At 57.8% G+C, this 16,949-nt stretch overlaps 1 long non-coding RNA gene across 1 annotated transcript in view; it reads right to left on the bottom strand.

Annotated features, from left to right (window-relative positions):
- The window catches only part of LOC131482828 (uncharacterized), a 34,764-nt gene extending 20,514 nt beyond the window's left edge, over positions 1-14,250 (bottom strand). Inside the window, exons 1-2 of the long non-coding RNA XR_009247332.1 lie at positions 14,158-14,250; positions 6,710-6,875 (exon numbers count right to left, since the gene is read on the bottom strand). This is a non-coding gene — a long non-coding RNA (uncharacterized LOC131482828). The remainder of the gene's footprint in view (positions 1-6,709; positions 6,876-14,157) is intronic.
- Positions 14,251-16,949: the final 2,699 nt, after the last annotated feature.

The raw sequence follows: 16,949 nt of genomic DNA, 5'->3' as shown, positions 1-16,949 counted from the left end.
TCCACCGTCACCTGCCCCTTGCACAGCCCTACCTGCGTCCCTCTGACCAGACCCGAGAATGGCTTTGTTTGTTCCTCAAGTCCTTGAATGCCATCCCTCTTCTGCAAGGGCAACTCTCATGGGGACTGGCCAGAGCATCCCTCTCGAACTCCTGGGGGTGTGGCCCCTAGCCCAGGCTGCTCTCTCTTGGGACAGGACCCAGTGTGTGTGGCCCGCAGAGGAGCTGCTGGGCCGGCTGAGTCCTGCTCAAGGGGGAGAGCTCTGCCTTCCTACCTCCTCCTGGGGCTTGGCCTGGAAGCTGGGAGATGCTTTTCTCCAGGTAGCCTGGGACTGTGGTTGCTGATTCGGACCGGCCTCTGTCCATTCTCCTGCCTGGGCCACCCAGCCCCCGCTGCTCCTCCTACCCCTGGCCCCCCGCCAGGAGTCCAGCACCCCTCATTCGGAGTCCCACCCTGCTCTGCCCCCGCCCCCTGCCTAATTAACGCCCCGAGCAGCCGCTGGCTTCCCCGCTCCAGCTCCTGGCCGACATTTTTCATGTCTAATCCACCGAGGAGATCTCCTGAAGGCTTTGAAGTCTCCGAGCGCACGAATGAAGATGTCACCCTGGCACACATGGTGCTTCTTAATGAGCGTGGGTTTGATGTGGGAACTGCGGGCCTGGAGGGAAGCAGCGCCCCACCCCATGCTGTCTGTGCTGGGGAGGCCAGGCAGTCCACTGTGGGGGACGGGGCGGGGGGGGGCACAGCATGGGAGCCAGAGTGAGCTAAGAGGAAGGGACTGAGCTTACAGACCCCTCCTGCTGACCCCAGTGAGCAGCACCATACCCAGGTGACTACAATCACAGGTGTGGGTGCAGGTGGGCCAGGGGAAGGATGGGAGAGGAGGGGAAGGGAGGGGAGGGGAGGGGAAATGCAAGCCCTGGGGGGAGGGGAGGGGAGGAGCGCAGAGCTGCTGTCTCACGCCCTTGGCCTCTCAGTCTGAACTCAAGCTGTGAACCCCAGTATCAGGCCTCTGGAGGGGGACCTCCCTATGCCTCAATGTTTTTATCTGGAAGATGGGGTTAATGACAGAGCCTGCTCACAGGGTTGCTGCAACAACTTGTGTGGCTCCTCTGAGGGCCTGGAACCCCCAGACACATAGCGGTGGTAGTGGGGGAGGATGGGGTCCCAAGGTTGGACCTGCTCGGGGGCTCTGAACATTGGGTCCCTCTGCCTCACAGGCTCCTTGAGGGGGTACTCCTGGGTTGGGCTCTGTCTGCCCCAAGTGACAGCTGACCACAGTGTCACAGGTGGGCACCGTGACCTCTCCCAGGACGGGGAAGTGGGCCTGGGACTCTCAGTGCTTGCCTTCTGCACACAGCCTATAGTGTCCCCTCTGCCGCCCCCTTTGAGGCCTGCAGCCAGAATGGCTGCTCCTTTGGGCTTTCTGGGATCTGCGAGCGCTTCCTCAGTATTTAAGGTGCCTCTGTGTGGCCTCCTCACTGCACAGAAGGCAGAGTCTTCCCTTACCCTATTTCACAGATACTGAAAGCAAGGCCAGGGGGCCTGAGCTCAACAGGCCAGGACCTGAATCAAGATCCACTGTCTGGGCTCGGCAGCGTGGCCTAGTGGCTAAGGTCCTCGCCTTGATCCCATATGGCCGCTGGTTCTAATCCCGGCAGCTCCACTTCCTCTCTATCTCTCCTCCTCTCAGTATATCTGACTTTGTAATAAAAATAAAATAAATCTTTAAAAAAAAAATCCACTGTCTGCCCAGTGAGGGTCTCAGCTGGACACTGGGATGCCAGGACCCCTCTGTTACCCCTGGCCGCTCAACAGAGCAGGCCTGTGCCAAAACCCAGCTGACTGCCGCACTGTTCCCGCTCATGGGAGCAGGAAGGTGGAGCTGCTTTTGCTTCTGAGCTGCTTGTGGACTGGCTGACCTCTCTCCAAAGTGGGGGGGTGTTCCCTAAGAGGCCAACAGGGTCCTCCTGAGTCAGCCCTGGGTGGCTCCCAGTCACCCCAGGGCCCCAAAAGAAGGTCCCGTGCAAGGGCCGGCTTGAGGCCAGGAGGCCAGAGATTCACAGTGGAGCTGAACTCCCGTGAGGTGCAGGTGGGCTCCTCCTTCCAGGGCTTGGCCAATCCCAGAGGCCCCAGTGTCACTCATCACCCCAACCCACCTGTCTCTTCCCAGCCACGTTCCTTGGGTGGAAATGCTCCCCCTCCCATACCAGAGGATCCAACAGCAAGGGCCTGTTCCTCTAGCACACAGACTCAGCTTGCAGCTGACCTGGGGCCACTGGAGAAGTGATGATTAAGCTCCTGCTGTCTGCGGGAACTGGCCTCTGCTTACCAGGACAGTTCCTTCTCTGAAGGACAGTTCCTGATGGGGATGAACAGGGGGGCCTCTGGGAATGGGCTGGGGCCCTCAGGGGCCCTGGGGCTGCTGGTGTGCTTTGCCTGCTGATAGCAGAGTAAATCCCCTTCTAGCAGGCTTGTGCCTCCTGCTGGCAAGGACAATGCTGGGAGATTAGAAGCTGAACAAGTGGGGCCATGGCTGTTTGCCCTGCACAGCACAGTCCTCTCTGGGCGCTCTGGCCACCTCTGCTTTCCTACCGCTCAGCGAGCGCGGGGCCTGTGCCAAAGGCCCAGGGCGACCTGCAGGTCTCCAGGGGCCACTGCCACATACCCTCTCTCAGTCAACACACACCTGCCATCTGCCCAGCACCTTTGCCCAGGACCATCCCCCACTGGCTACACCTCCCCCAACTACATCACTGCTGGGGTCTTTGCTCAAGCTGGCACTCAAGGACACCCCCATTCAGGCTATGCCTGCCCACCCCAGCTCACACCTTGCTTTCTCCCAGCTCTGAGCCCTAAGAACCAAGCTCCTTCTCATTGGCAGGGTGTGCCCTGCTGCCCTCTGTCACCCTGTTTTGGCACATGCTTTGGCTTTCCTGGCTTCTGCCTTTCAATCGGCCCAGTGCAGAGATGCTGGCAGACAGTGAGGGGGAGTGAACCAGCACATGGGAGCTTGCTCTCTGCTTCTCAAATAATTAAAAAAATAAAACAAAATCAAAATAAAACAGGGGCCGGCTGCTATCTGTGGCGTCAGGATCCCATAGAGGCGCTGGTTCAAGTCCTGGATGCTCTACTTCCAATCCAGCTCCCTGCTAATGTGCCTGGGAAAGCAGCAGAGGACGCCCCAAGTATTGGGCTCCTATCCATGTAGGAGACCTAGAAGAAGCTCCTGGCTCCTGGCCAGCTATTGCAGCCATCTTGGGAATGAATCAACAGGTGGAAGATCTCTCTGTCTCTACTTCTGCTGCTCTGCTTTTCAAATAATATTTTAACATCGGAGGACACAGGGAACTTTAGCTCACTTATAACATTCTAATTGTTCAAAAGAGGGTATAATTATCTAATAATACCTTAACTTAAAATTTTTTTAATTTATTTGCAAGGCAGAGTTACTGAGAGAGGAGGAGAGACAGAGATCTCCTAATTTATTCCCCTAACAGCCACAACAACTTGGCCAGGCTGAAGGCAGGAGCCAGGAGCTTCTTCCAGGTCTCTCATGTGGGTACAGGGGCCCAAAGACCATCTTCTGCTATCTTCCCAGGTGCATTAGCAAGGAGCTGGATTGGAAGTGGAGCAGTTGGGTCCTGAACTGGCATATATATGAGATGCTGGCATTGTAGGCAGAGGTTCAACCTGCTATGCCATAAGGCCAGCCCTGGATAAGAGTAGCAGAATTCAGTCCTGCCTGGGAGTCTTGGGTGGGGCTGAAGGGAGCAGGGGATGCCTTAGACTCCTCCATGGGGCAGTGTCCGATTTGAAAAAGAATTTCTGTGTCACTGAATACTTTACTATCCAGGAAATAAGAGGAAACTGGCTCATTTGCCTGTGATATGAACAACAGGGAGTAGCACAGAACAAACTCCCCGGACAATGGGGGCCAAGGCTTGGGAAGGATGGTACAAGGGGCTGGCTGTGTGTTTAGCCAAGCAGCGCACGCCCTGCCCTCCACTTTGCTGTGTGTTTAGCCAAGCAGCGCACGCCCTGCCCTCCACCTTGCTGTGTGTTTAGCCAAGCAGCGCACGCCCTGCCCTCTACCTTGCTGAGTGGCCACACAGCTGCTGCAGGAGGCGCACCAACTCAGATGCGGGCTGCCCAACCCCCAGATCCTGCTGGGGGTGTGTCCTGCACTGTGGTCAGGGTTGTACCCTCTATTAGGCTGACAGCTCCTGGGGGACGGGCATCAAACGTCACCCATCACTAACAAACTGGCTCAGTTAACAGAGGAGCCAGATTCAGTTGACACATCTAGTAGGCATGGGACCTCGTGAGTGGCATCTTATAAATCCTGTGGCAACCCCTGGGCAGGCCATGGCAAAACGACAACAGCCACAGACCTGTGCCACATCACACACAGCCTCGCAAGAAGGGGGTGGAGTTCGTAACCCCACCCTACATCTAGTCTCCTTACGGCACCACCTAACTGCCCATGAGTCCCCGTGTGGCCTCCAACGTCCTGTGCCTTTCCATGCTTGCTCCAGGAATCGCCTGGAGGAATCGCCTGCTGCCTCACCAGGAGCCCCAACTTGCCTGCAGGGTCACTGCTGGCTGTGGGTAGGACTGAGCAGATGGCAGAAGCATGAGCAGTAAGTGGCCTCTGCATTTTCACAGCTCTGGGTCTGGGCAATGCTAGGCGAACGGTGTCTGAAGTGGAGAAGGAAGCCGGGTCTGAGAGAGCCCATGTGGCCCTGAGGTGACCACTTGGAAACACTGACCCGACTAAGGGGCGGCTAAGCCTTCTCCTGTCAGTTCTGATGCTGGCAGACAATATCAGGGCCTATGCCCAGCCTACGTATTTCTCTCTCTCTAGTTCAAGGCTCCAAGGCTGGTGCACCTGCTGAGAGGCTCTGAGGTGACCCTGGTTCCTGTCCTGGGGAAGAGTTCCTGTTTGGTTTGGTTCTGTGGGTCAAGCTGGCCCTAAGGAATTGGGTTGGTGAGAATCCGGGACTTTACTGAGTAATTATAGGATTAGGCTTCCCCCTCAAAATTAAATGCTACCTCTTTACCTTCCAGAGAAGAATCCCACCCCCACCCGCTACCATGTAATTATCTGGTGAATTACTCTACGGAGGTCTCACGGTAATTATGCGAGGAGTCAAAAGCCAGCAATTCTTCCAGTCATTACAACGAAGGAATTAGCTTTCATTGTGTGAGCCTGCCGTGCTGCCGTGGTGGGGGCCGGGGCCGGGGCGTACCACGCCATCCTCATCCCCTTCTGGCGCAGGGCCGTGCCCCACACCTGCCTCACTGCCTGCCCCAGAAGGGCCTCTGCGTATGCCAGGGAGGATCCTGGTCACAGCCTTGGTGGCCCTCCCTGGCCCCCTGGACCTATCACGGCACTGACCCCTTGCCCTGGCAGGTGTCTATTCATTGCAACCGAGTTTTAAGCGTGGGGAAGTGGCAGGGGGAGGGGCTATGCCAGATCTGTCACTGTACCCCCAGTGCCCAGCAGAGGGCCTGGCACACCGTGAACACCAGCAAATGCTGGTTTAATAAAGGATTAGTTAGCATGAATGAACTGGCGTGTATCTGAGAAGTCATAGAGCTACTGACAATCAACCGCTTGGGTCCGGGCTCTCCTAAGCTGCGTGCCAGTCCCCTGCCTCGGTCTGCCCCTCTGCACTACGGGGTGGGTATCGGGGGCTCCCATTAGCATCGGGCAGGGGAGGGGTTTGCTCCTGAGAGGACAGCGGGCAGGGCCCGGGGCTGGGGCCAGGCAAGCTCAGCTGGGAGACAAAGAGGTCCAGAGCAGGCTGTCCATCAGGGCCTGGAGAGGCGGAACAGAGCAAGGAGTGAGGGTTAGGAAGAGAAGCTGGGGTGGATGTGTTGCGGGCAGGGTGTGAAGCGGGCCTTGCTCATCCAAGCGGGGCAGTTAGCACAGTAACTCCCCAGCCCCCGGTTTCTCAGCAGAGCCTGCGGGCTGAGACCCCAAATGTCTGTGAACACAAGAGTGGCTGCTCTCGGAAGCCCCAAACTGACGGTACCGATAAATGTCAAAAGTGAGAAGCTAGAGAGAAGGGAGGAACTGAGGGGAACGCGTACATGTGCGGAGGGCTGGAGGGGGTAGAGAGCAAACGGCAGACCCACTGCTGATCCTCTCCCGCCCCAGGTCAGTAACAAGGAGCCGCCGGAGCCCCATCAGTCACCAGGAACCTGTGCTGGGTGAAGAGCCGGGCTTGGCTCCGAAGGAGGTGGTGGGAGGCACTCGGGCTGCTAACGTGGACTGTGCACGCGCGGAGAGCAGAACGAGGCAGGCTGCACCCCCATGGCCTTGAGTCTGACTCACTGGCCGCTCTCACGTTCCCTCCCTCAACCCAGGCCCTTGTGTTCCGTGTTTGCAGTGGAGATGGCTGGCGGGGGGGTGGGGTGCGCCCCAGCTCCCTCTCCAGCCTCCAGCATGTGTGTGGATTCCCAGAACCTGGCTTCTCTTTGTCCCTTTGGTTATAGCCCACCCACTCATCCTCCCTCAAACAGCGACCGGTGTGTGGGCAGTTCAGTGGCAGCTTGTGGCGACAGCTGTGCAACAGGGGCTCTGCACCTGTGACCTGTGGTGGTGGTGGTGGTTGGGGGGCAGAGTAGAAGCAGATAGCAGAGCACAGCTTTGTGTCTCAACCTGCACCGGCCCAGGGCCTCCCCCTCCCCCAGCCGCTCACCTGTCAATCTCACTCTGCTCTCCTCTCCGGAGTGGGGAACTGTTGAGCAGGCTCGCCTGTGGTCTGCTGAGGTGCCCCGCTGAGCCTCTTTCCTTTTCAATCCACTCTCCCTTCCACGGGCTTCATCATTGTGGGGGACCGAATGGGGCAGCCGTTCAATCCGTGCCTGGTACAAAGAGAGTATTTTGATGTTTTCGCTTCTTTCTAGTTCAATAATTCAAGAAAACACACAGATTTAGAGCTGGTTCCAATAGCCTGACTACTTCTAAAACATTTTGCTGGTTAAAAGGTATATACTGGCTGCGGTGTGAGGCTGCTGGTGGGGCACTGGGACTGGCTGATCGTGGCATGGAGACTCCTCCTCTGTCCCTGTCCATCCATCTGGCACTCTGTCCATCCAGCAAACACCCAAGTCTGCAGAGGCGGGTGCAGGCGGGAGCTCAGAGCAGTCCATTAAACAAGGAACCGAGCCCAGAGACCGGGAACCCAGGGAAGCTCATGCAGCCGGTGAGCTCTCCGTGGTCCTGAAACAGGCCTGTCCCTCTCTCCCCAGGGGACCAAGGGTATCCTGGCCTGTCCCAGGTCCTGATGTTCCTCCTTTCCTGTGGTAGCTGGAGACAGAGTTCTGAATTTTGTGTTGGTTTCTTGGGACTAGTTTTTCAAATGAGAAAAATGAGACCCCTGCCTTCAAAGAGTGCCTGGCCTGGCTGGACACCCAGTGATGACAGGTGCACATGACTTGGAAGATGGTGGGAAGAGCAGAGGAGGCTTCCTGGAGGAGGTGATATCTTGGTTGGTTTCTAGTGGAGATCAGGATTGAAGCCCAGGAAAGGAAGAAGCTAATGGGAACTCCAGGACCAAGAATAGTGTGCCCTAAGGCCCCAGCCAGGGTCAAACGCAGGGAGGGGGCAGGGATGCAGGCTTGGGGACCATTTGTGCTATGTACTCGCCACGTGGCCACAAGGAAAATGACTTTGTATGTTTCTGTTTTTCCCTTCTGCAAAATATAAACCAAGAATATTACATTCTCTGATGGACTTGCTCTGAGGAGCAAACGCTTTCCATGCATGCCAAGTGCTGCTAACAGTGACTGGAATATACAGCAGGGAGCAGTGAGCAGCAAGCTGGCTCCGACAGGTGCGTGGGCTCAGAGCCGGGAGCAGGGCAGGCTGGAGCCTGGCCACTGGGCAGCGAACAGGAGGCAGGGAGGCCCGAGGCTGCAGAGGTGGGCGGGGCTGGTGTAGCGAGGCGTGGGCTCAGTCTTGGGGTGCTAGAGACCCTGAGAAGGCAGGCTGTGTGAATAGATTGGCTGGGAAGAGCCCCTTGGTGTAAGAGTAGGGCATGGCTAGAGGCTGCCACGCAGACGGACACGGATGCCTGGCGAGCAGGTGCGCCACGCCTGGCTGCTGCGCGGGTGGGTATTGGGGACATGGGTAACTGTGGTTAGACATCTTTTAAGGGACACCTCCTGTTGTTTGTCTCCTATTCTCGGTGTCCCTTCCCCCCCGCAATGGGTTCTAATGGAGCAGAAACCTGTGTTAACAAGCCAGCGCACACGCTTCTGCGGCCTCCTCTGTGTGAACAAAACCCGGCGCTGGCATATAGACGCGTGTGCGCACGCTCGCTGAGTATTTTGCTCATTGTTCTAGACAAATGGGATCGTATGTTACATACTTATCTCCAAATTGCTTTTCTCACTCAACAATACCTTATAGAAATCCCTTTAAGTCCATTGGTAGAGAGTTAATTAAATTTTTTATAGGTTACATCACATTCTGTCGGTGCCAGTCCCTTCCGGCTGCCCTGTCCTGCCCCCCATCGCTGCATACACCCGGTGATCCACGCGTCGGCCCCGCCGGCTTCCCGGAGCCCTGGGACACGACCTGCTGCTTTGGATGCACGTGGCCCTATTCCTGCTCGCAGACGCCTTCTGCAGCCTGCTCCCCAGGAAAGCCCCTGCCCCACAGAGGTGTTAGCCAGAGTTGGGGGAGCAGAGGCATCATGGGGGTGCACATACAGCTAATGGGGTACATCAGAAGCTAGGGGCAGATGAGCAGGAGCAAGCTGAGTTTGGTCATGATCCTGGAATAACACTGTTTATGTGAAAAGCCTAGCAGCCAGCTGGGGGTGGGGCACCCTACACCTCCCCCTTCTAGTCTCCACCCTCTCCCTCTAGGTTGGGGCACCCTACACCTCCCCCTTCTAGTCCCCACCCTCTCCCTCTAGGTCCACAGCAGCTTCCATTGTCCCCTCCTCCTCTGCTAGGGTCCCAGTGAACCTGACCTGTCTAGGGTCATGTCCAGGGTCATCTAGCCCCGCCCCCTCCAGGCTGTCTGGTTTCAGGTTACAGGAAGTGGTCAGGGAGAGACAAAGGGGCTCAGTCCCTCTCTAGGTTCCAGCTCCTGGTTTCCTCCCTGGCCAGCTCCAAGGCCTCCTGCTCCGCCTTTCCAGGGGACTTTACCTCTGCTCCCAGGCACGAGCCAACTCTTGGCTCCCAGTTCCCAAAGTTCCCCAAGGCCTCTCTGAGGAGCCCCGCCCCGCCCTGGACTCAGTAACCAGGGATGGGGGAGCCCACTTAGACATCATGGGAGGATGAACAGGGCAGCCTTACCACCCAGGTGAGGCACAGCATGTCGGGCTGCTCATTCAGACAGCAGGGACAGAGCCTACAGCCTACATCTTTCACATTTCTAACCAGTGCCTAAGGGGCAAATGGTTTCCCAACCCCCATCCCTACACACACACACACACACACACACGCACACACAGTTTGGAGAAAGCTATTGGGCTGTGTCAGCCCATGAAAATCCGGATTTTCTGGCTTCTTTCGAAAAATCTGAAACTTGGCAGTTAATCTGGGAGCAGAGGCCAGCAGGGCTGCCCATGTGGCAGGCCACTGCTCTACACTCCTCCCTGCTCGCTCTGACAGCCCCTGACTTGCCTAGGGTGTGGGGGTCAGAGACTGGGGCCCGCCTGGGAGTGGGGAGACATCTGCTCAGGGGTCTCAGAACCCAGGGCTTGGCTGACACTGCCCGGGGCTCCCGGGTCCCGCTCCACCTGCTGCCACAGCAAAGCTGAGCGCCCTCCGCTGCCTGACCCTCTACGGGCGGCAGGGGGCGCTCCCGGCCCACGGACACCGGCTGCAGCCACAGGACAAAGGCTGGGGGTGCGGCACGGAGCGCCGGGCGGAGGGCTGGGAGCCGGGGCTGTGCACCGAGGGCTTGGAGCCCGCCTGGCCGGTCTCTGCCTGCCCTTGCCCCGGCTCTGTCAATGGCGCTATCCCGGGCTCCTCCTCTGCCCTCTCCCCCCCCACCCCCCCCTCCTCGGCGCTCCTCCCCTCTCCCACCCCCCGCCTCTCAGGCATCTGGGCTTCCAGGGTGTACCTGTTCAGCTGTCCTGGGGTCGTCAAGCTCTTTCACGACAAGCAGTAGGTGTGGCCCGGTGTCTGTTCCCGGGGCCTTTATCAGTGGGAGCCCCCAGACTTCAGCAGGCGTAAGGGATGAAGGGCTGGGGGCAGCACAGCCCAGTACACCCCTTCTCTGTCGGGTGTGAACTGTCCACAGGCAGTCTTCATGGCAACCAAGTCTTGGGTTTTCAACCCCTTTCTCCAAGCCTCTGAAATTAGGAGAACTCTGGCTTACTCAGAGGGGACCCCAAAACCCTGCACTCCCTGAGTCTGAATGCAAAGTGGGTGCTGACCTTGATGGAAGCCACTCTGGGCCAAGGGATCCACCCCTGCTACAACCATCCTGCTCAAGCCCCTCCCCCTCTCCACCCCTCCGCTTTCCACCTGAGTGAGGGAGGGGTAGGGAGCCCCGACATTTCCCAACTCTCATCAGCCGCTGCATCTTGTTGAAATGGACCTCAAATCTCAAGCTCCTGCTCCCGGGGAGGTGAGGAGCAGGTACTCCAGCCAGTTCTCAAACCAGTGTACCAGTGCACCCATTTCACAGAGTAGGAAGGCCGAGGCCCACAGAGCCTATAAGGAGCTGCTACAGTCACACCCAGCTCTGTCCGGTCTCAGCCTGGACATGCCCCTCTGTCCCCAGAGGGCTCAGGACTCAGCCAGCTCAGGACTCAGGTGTGTGTGGGGGGGGTATGCAAAGGAAGGCAAGGTTCTCCACTCCTGGGACCGGCATGATTCCTTAAGAGATGTCTTCCTTGTTGTTTGAGTGACAAGGGACACATCGTGTCAAATAGGGCTCCTGAGAAAGTATATGCCAAGGGGGGAGGGCTGTGGCATAGTGGGTAAGGCTGCTGTCTGTGGTGCTAGAAACCCACATGGGCACTGGTTCAAGTCCCAGCTGTTTCACTGTCAATCCAGCTCCCTGCTAATGGCCTGGGGAAGCAGCGGAGGATGGTCCAAGTCCTCGGGTTCCTGCACCCACGTGGGGGACCGAGAAGATCCTGGCTTTGGATCAGCCCAGCCTGGCCACCATGGCCATTTGGGGAGCGAACAAGTGGATGGAAGATTTCTCTTTCAAATTAAATAAATACTTTTTTTTTAAGGTCCCACACCAAGACGAAGGAGCTAGGAGTGCAGCGATGTGTGTCATACCAGGGGAGGGGTAGTGACAGTGGCTGGGAAGGGACTGAGCCCCCTGTGCAGGTCTGAGGCGTCTGAGGCGAGACAGGCAGAGGAAGGCAGTGTGGGGTCAGTCTTCCCCTTGCTCGGCGGCAGGGAACCTCCAGGATGGAACACGAGGAGCCGTGCATTGGCTGCCAACACTGGGTTCTGGGCAAGCAGGGCACTGTGGTAGTCCCTGAAGTCACAGTGACCGCTGGCACTGGGCAGGGCCACACGTGGCGTTTGCAGCCTCCCAGCCGGGCGGTCCTGAGCAGCTCTCTGAGCTTGGCTGGCCAGTGGCCCACAGGTGTACTGAGGATCTGATATCTGACTGGGTGCCAGCCGGGCCACGGCGGCAGATGCTTGCACCTTCCCCCACCCTAAAGGGCCTGTGAGACACTGGTCTGGCCTGGCATTTCTATTCCTGCCTCTGGAATACGGGATCAACAGCACCCTCTTCACCTTTCTCCACTTTGCAGAACCGGAAATGGCCCTCGGCCACTGGCCCACTCAGTGGTTCCCCCTTGGCTCTAGCACACGCCCGTCTTAAGCCACCTTGCTGACTGGGTGTTACTCACGCTTACTCTCCATTGAGGCTTGGCCTTATCCAAGCTGCTCACACCTGTGCCGCAGGGCCCAGCAGCACCTGCTCTGGGCTGTGTACGGCAAGGGCGTGACATCCCCGCCCTCCCAGTCTCTGCACTTGTGGGGGGGGGCAGGCAACGTGGGGCCTGGACATGGACTGGCCGTTAGCATGCTTGCTATCACAGCTGGGGTGAAGGAGGCACATGGGGTTTGGGCAGGGACGGGCAGGCACCATCTACACCTGCTGGGGCTATGCAGGACAGCAGAGCCAGGAGCTGGGCTCTGAGCAATCGTGGGCACACAGAGATCAACAGGGATGGGGCACACACTGCATTAAAAAAATTTTTTTTTTTAATGTATGCATGGAGGAGGGCTTGGGAGAGAGGCCAGCCAGACCCTGTCTGCCACTCTGGGTGCTTGTCCCCTTCGCCTTGCAGCCTAGCGGCTGCAGATGGCAGCTCAGGGAGGCTGTGCCCACATTCTAGTTGCTGAGGGCCCAGGTCCCACCGTCGGAGGAGGGTCTCCCCAGGCCCCTTGTCCTGGACAAGCCTCCCTGGCAGGCAGTGCTTGCTAACACGGCAGCCCCGCAGGGCGGGCGGCAGCCCAGATGGCCCGAGCGAGCGCTTAGGAGGCAGGAGGAAGGCTTGGCTTTTGTTCCTCTGAGCGAGCAGCTGCTGCAAGGAGACCCCGTGGTGTCCACCGGCCGGCTCAGGCTCGGCCTTGGGTGTCAGCTACTGCCGCCAGCGGTCACCAGGTCTCTCTTTGGCCCCAGCTTTCTTATCTGTGGTGCAGGGGAGGGCCTGGGGGAGCTGCGTGGAGACTGTGCCCAAGTCAGCCTGCCTTCTGCTACCAGATCAAAGTGAAATTAGCCGCGTTCAGCAATTAATGCGTTGTTTTCTCCCCTCCCACCCCCAGACTCAACTCTTCAAGCAAGTTCTGCATGTCTGACTTGTGTTTCCAATAGGGGGCTGTCAGGAGGAATTACAATTACATAGCTCCTGGAGAAACACAGACGTTGTAATTAAAGAGATGCTAATCTTGACAGGTAGCAGAGGGGAGGGGGCGCGACCCTGAGGATGGAGAAGGGGAGGGACGGGCTCGGAAGCCTGGTGAGGTGTCCCCCTCCTCCTCTGGCTCAGCGGTCACTGCTCCCGACCGCTGCAGTCAGGCAAGGAGGCTGGGTGTCTTGGAGTGGGCAAGACATGCTCTTGGCCGCTGACCTCAGGTGCCCGCAACAGGCGGGGTTCACAAGTCTCAAGCCCTGGTGTCCTTTGGGCCACCACTGATCCTCCAGCTGCTGCCCCATTCTCTCTGAACCCTAGGGTGGGCTCCCACCTCCTGGTCCCAGCTAAGCTGTGCCTCCAGCCCAGGCTAGCTGGGTGAAACCACTGCCAAAGGTATGCCACTGGGCTCAGAGCAGGGAGGGGCACTGGGGCAGAGGGGGTGGGATGCAGAGACCCCCAAGAGGTGGCTGGGGGAACCCTGGACCATCTATGATGAATGCAGGAAGTCAGCGCCCTCTCTGGCCCAGAGATGTTATGGCCACCCACTTTGTGGTAGCTATGTCCTTTGTGCCTAGGCTGGGTGGGAATGCTGCTCCTCCCCACACCACAGGCTGTGCCTGCTGCCTGGATGGCTCTGGGCACTTGCAGGTCCCAGAGGGACTGCGCTAAGTGACCAGCCAGGACTGGACAAACCATCCCTGGACATCCCAGGCAGGTTCCTTGAGCCTCTACCTCACCTTTGGGTGGAGGTGCTGTGTCACGAGGAGGAGAGGCCTGGGACCCCAGCAGGTGCTCAGCAAGGGGTGGTTCCTGTCTGCTCCACTCTAAGCTGCTGGCTAGTCCTCCCTTCTCCCTGGACACCCGCCACCCCTCACCGCTCCCCCTCCGGTCGGCGCTCATTAGCGGAATATCTGTAAATACCGCAGATCAGCTGGAGCTCCAACAAGGCAGCTCATTAAAGGCACTGGGCGGCTTTCACTGTCCTGCTGGCGTGTGACAGGGCACCTCAGGCAGGATCGTGAGCACTGGGTGACAGGTCACCCCAGAGACCAGCACGGGCAGCCCCATGTGAAGGCTGCAGGTGGAGGAGGCAGCCCCGTCCTGGTGACTCCAGCCCAGCAGCCCTGGGCACTCAGGCTCAGAGCAGGCGGGGAGCACGCAGGTATCTGGAGAACCTGCAGAGCTGGACTGGACCCGGGTTGGCTCAGGCAGGCCATTGTGTGTTCTTCCACGCCCCACCCTGTGGTGCATGTCCCTCCGGCCTTCCTGGTCTGGAACCTGTTGAAACTCACCTGCCCTGTGTCCCCTTCTGCTCCTCTTCCTACTGTCCCTGAGGAGTGACCTCAGAAGTTTCCTCCAAGGCTTCTGGTGAGCATGTTCTTGCCCTTGAGCGCCGAAGTCCTTATGGCAACAGAGAGGAACCTGCCAGGAGGAGATGCAAGGCGCTGTCTCCCATGACTAGCCTGCCAGGTTCAAGTTCACCTCCACCTTCCTGCCCAGAGGCCCAGCTGTTGGCTTCAGGTCACACAGCTGTTGGTGCGGGGCCCGGGGCTGCCATCTCCCTTGAGCCTTGGGGAGCTAGGTTCTGGTGATGTGAGGGCTGCTCACCTGTGCCAGCAGGTGCAGGGGAGGGCCGAGCAAACCACCACCACCACCACCCCCTTCCCAGGTTTCCCTCTCCTGACCACACTTCCCCTGTTCCCACCTTGGGTTTACACTTCCTCCTTGACTTTGGGAAGGAAACCGTTCCCAATTTCTCTCCCTTTTGCTGAATCGATAGCTTAGCAGGGCAAGGCAGAAAATGAAATTTACATTCAATGGTTTCCATGACAACCACGGTGCTGGACCAGTCTTTCCCACTCTTGGGGGCACTGTCTTCTGAGATGAGCCAGGTATCAAAACCGCAGCTCCCTGAGAACGTAGCCAGGGTTTTAAACAGGACTAGGAAGGGCTTGCATCCGTTGGACCCTCAGGATTTTTTTTTTAAGATTTTTTATTTGTTTATTTGGAAGCCAGAGTTACACACAGAGAGAGAGGGAGAGATTTTCTATCCTTTGGTTTGTTCCCTAAGTTACTGCAATGGCCTGAAGTGGACCAAGCTGAAGTCAGGAGCCAGGAACTTTATCTGGGTCTCCCACAAGGTCCAGGGGTCCAGGTATTCAAGGGCATCCTCCACTGTTTTCCCAGGAGCATTAGCAAGAAGCTCAACTGAAAGTGGAGCAGCTGGGACTTGAATGAGTGCTATAACGGATGCCAGAGTCACAGGCAGCAGCTTCACCTGCTGTGCCCCAATGCTGTTTTTATGTTTCGTTTCTCCCTCCACGAGGGCAGCGACTGTACCTCTATTTATGTGCCCAGCTTTCAGGCAGGTGCATGGTCAGGTGAACAGCAGACTCCATGACGGTTTGAATGAATGAAGAGCAAGCATTGTGTTAGGCCTCTTTCCCAGATGGACACACTGAGGCTCAGAGAAACTGTGGCCAGCCAGCCAGTGGCAGAGGTGGGGGTAGGTCCAGGAGGTCAAGGCTGGGGAGCAGGTGTGGTGGGGCTTTGGGGAGAGCACCCAGAAAAACAGGGTCGTGGGGTTGGAGAGAGAATAGGTTTCTGGAGCTGACCCCAGGGAGTAGCCAAGCAACTAACCGGGAGGCTGGGACAGAGCCAGATGGAGGCCCCAGACCTACAAGCTGGCCCTGGGCCACTGTGGGGTCACTGAATCATGGAGGTGCACACAGTGGCCTCCATCCAGTGTTAGAGCGCCGTGAGGGGACCAGGAGCGGAGACGGCCATCGGGGTCTCTGGTAGACTATGACTGAGGACAATAGACTGGGGGAACCTCAGGAAGAGGGGTAGCTGGGCACTGGTGGGACTGGTGGGACTGTGGGCCTTGGCCCCGTGGGTGTCACAGGGCAGGTTCTTTCCAGAGCCCCTCCCATGAGCACATGAGGCACGGAAGAGCCCCCAGCTAAGATCAGGCAGGGCAAGGCCAGGGGCTGGAGCGTTTGTCGAAGCAGTCCCTTGGCAGGGAGCCTTCCTGTGGCTCAGGGTACACACAGCAATTCCCCAAACCAGTCACGCACAGGTGAGCTTTGTCCCCCTGTATCCCTGTGTCCAGACTAGACCCTCGTCCTTGGCTATCTGCACCTCTGACCAGAATGTCCCTGTTCTGGCAGAGGCTGTGTCGCCCAGGCTGTATTCCTTCCATCTGATCCTGTTATAAGGCCCAGGGCCGTGGCTAGCTCAGCCCTGTGCAAGGGAGGCTGGGAGTGATGGTTACCAGCGTGTCAACTGCCTGGCCCAGTCCCACGGCCCTGGGGCTGGGACCCTCAGCTCCGTGCAGATCCAGAAACTCCCGTTGCCCACTGGTGATCTGTGAGCTGGACTCGTGTCCCATCTCCCACTTGAGTGTCCGAGGATCCCCCCTACCCCGCCCCACCTGCCTTGTCTCGAGTCTGCTTTGGGAGAATTAGACCTGAATCACTGCTTTCCCTGATGAAGATCATCAATCTATATTTAGAAAAGAAAGGTGAATAGTTCAGCAAGGCACAAGCTAATGCAAATTGCCTGTGGCTCTATGTTGCAGCGTCGTAAGCATTCCCTTCCAGTCCCTGCCTCGTAATACGCTGATGGCACCTGCAGGGGCTGGCTACCGCCGCCTGGGGCTCATCTTCCAACCTGTTCCAACTGTTACCCCACCCAGTTCACAGGTGAAGGAACTTGGGCTTGGGTCACTCCCCTGAAGAGTTTCCCAAAGCTGGAGAACCCATGGCTGGTCTTAACAATGGGTGTTTATTTTACCCAACAGGGATCCCACCAGCCTTCTTAGTTGCTTAGCATGAGTACTTTCCTGTCCTAATATTTTGCAAGAGTGTTGATTTTATAGCTGCAAACTGTACAGTCATTTGTCTTCCCGGGACACTTCTGAAGTTATCATTGGCCGTCTCTGTTTCTCTTTTAAAACGTGCAGCTTTCAGACCTTTTAAGGTGAACATGTCCCTTTGACCAGGTCCTCCGGGTCCCTCCCATGCTACTCAGGGGCTAAGGGACAGCGTGGTCACCACTGCTCGCAGGGGACTCTCCCGCTCTG

The sequence above is a fragment of the Ochotona princeps genome, chromosome 21 (assembly GCF_030435755.1).
Source record: "Ochotona princeps isolate mOchPri1 chromosome 21, mOchPri1.hap1, whole genome shotgun sequence".
Taxonomy (NCBI): domain Eukaryota; kingdom Metazoa; phylum Chordata; class Mammalia; order Lagomorpha; family Ochotonidae; genus Ochotona; species Ochotona princeps.
This window is presented reverse-complemented; position numbering and strand designations above follow the sequence as displayed.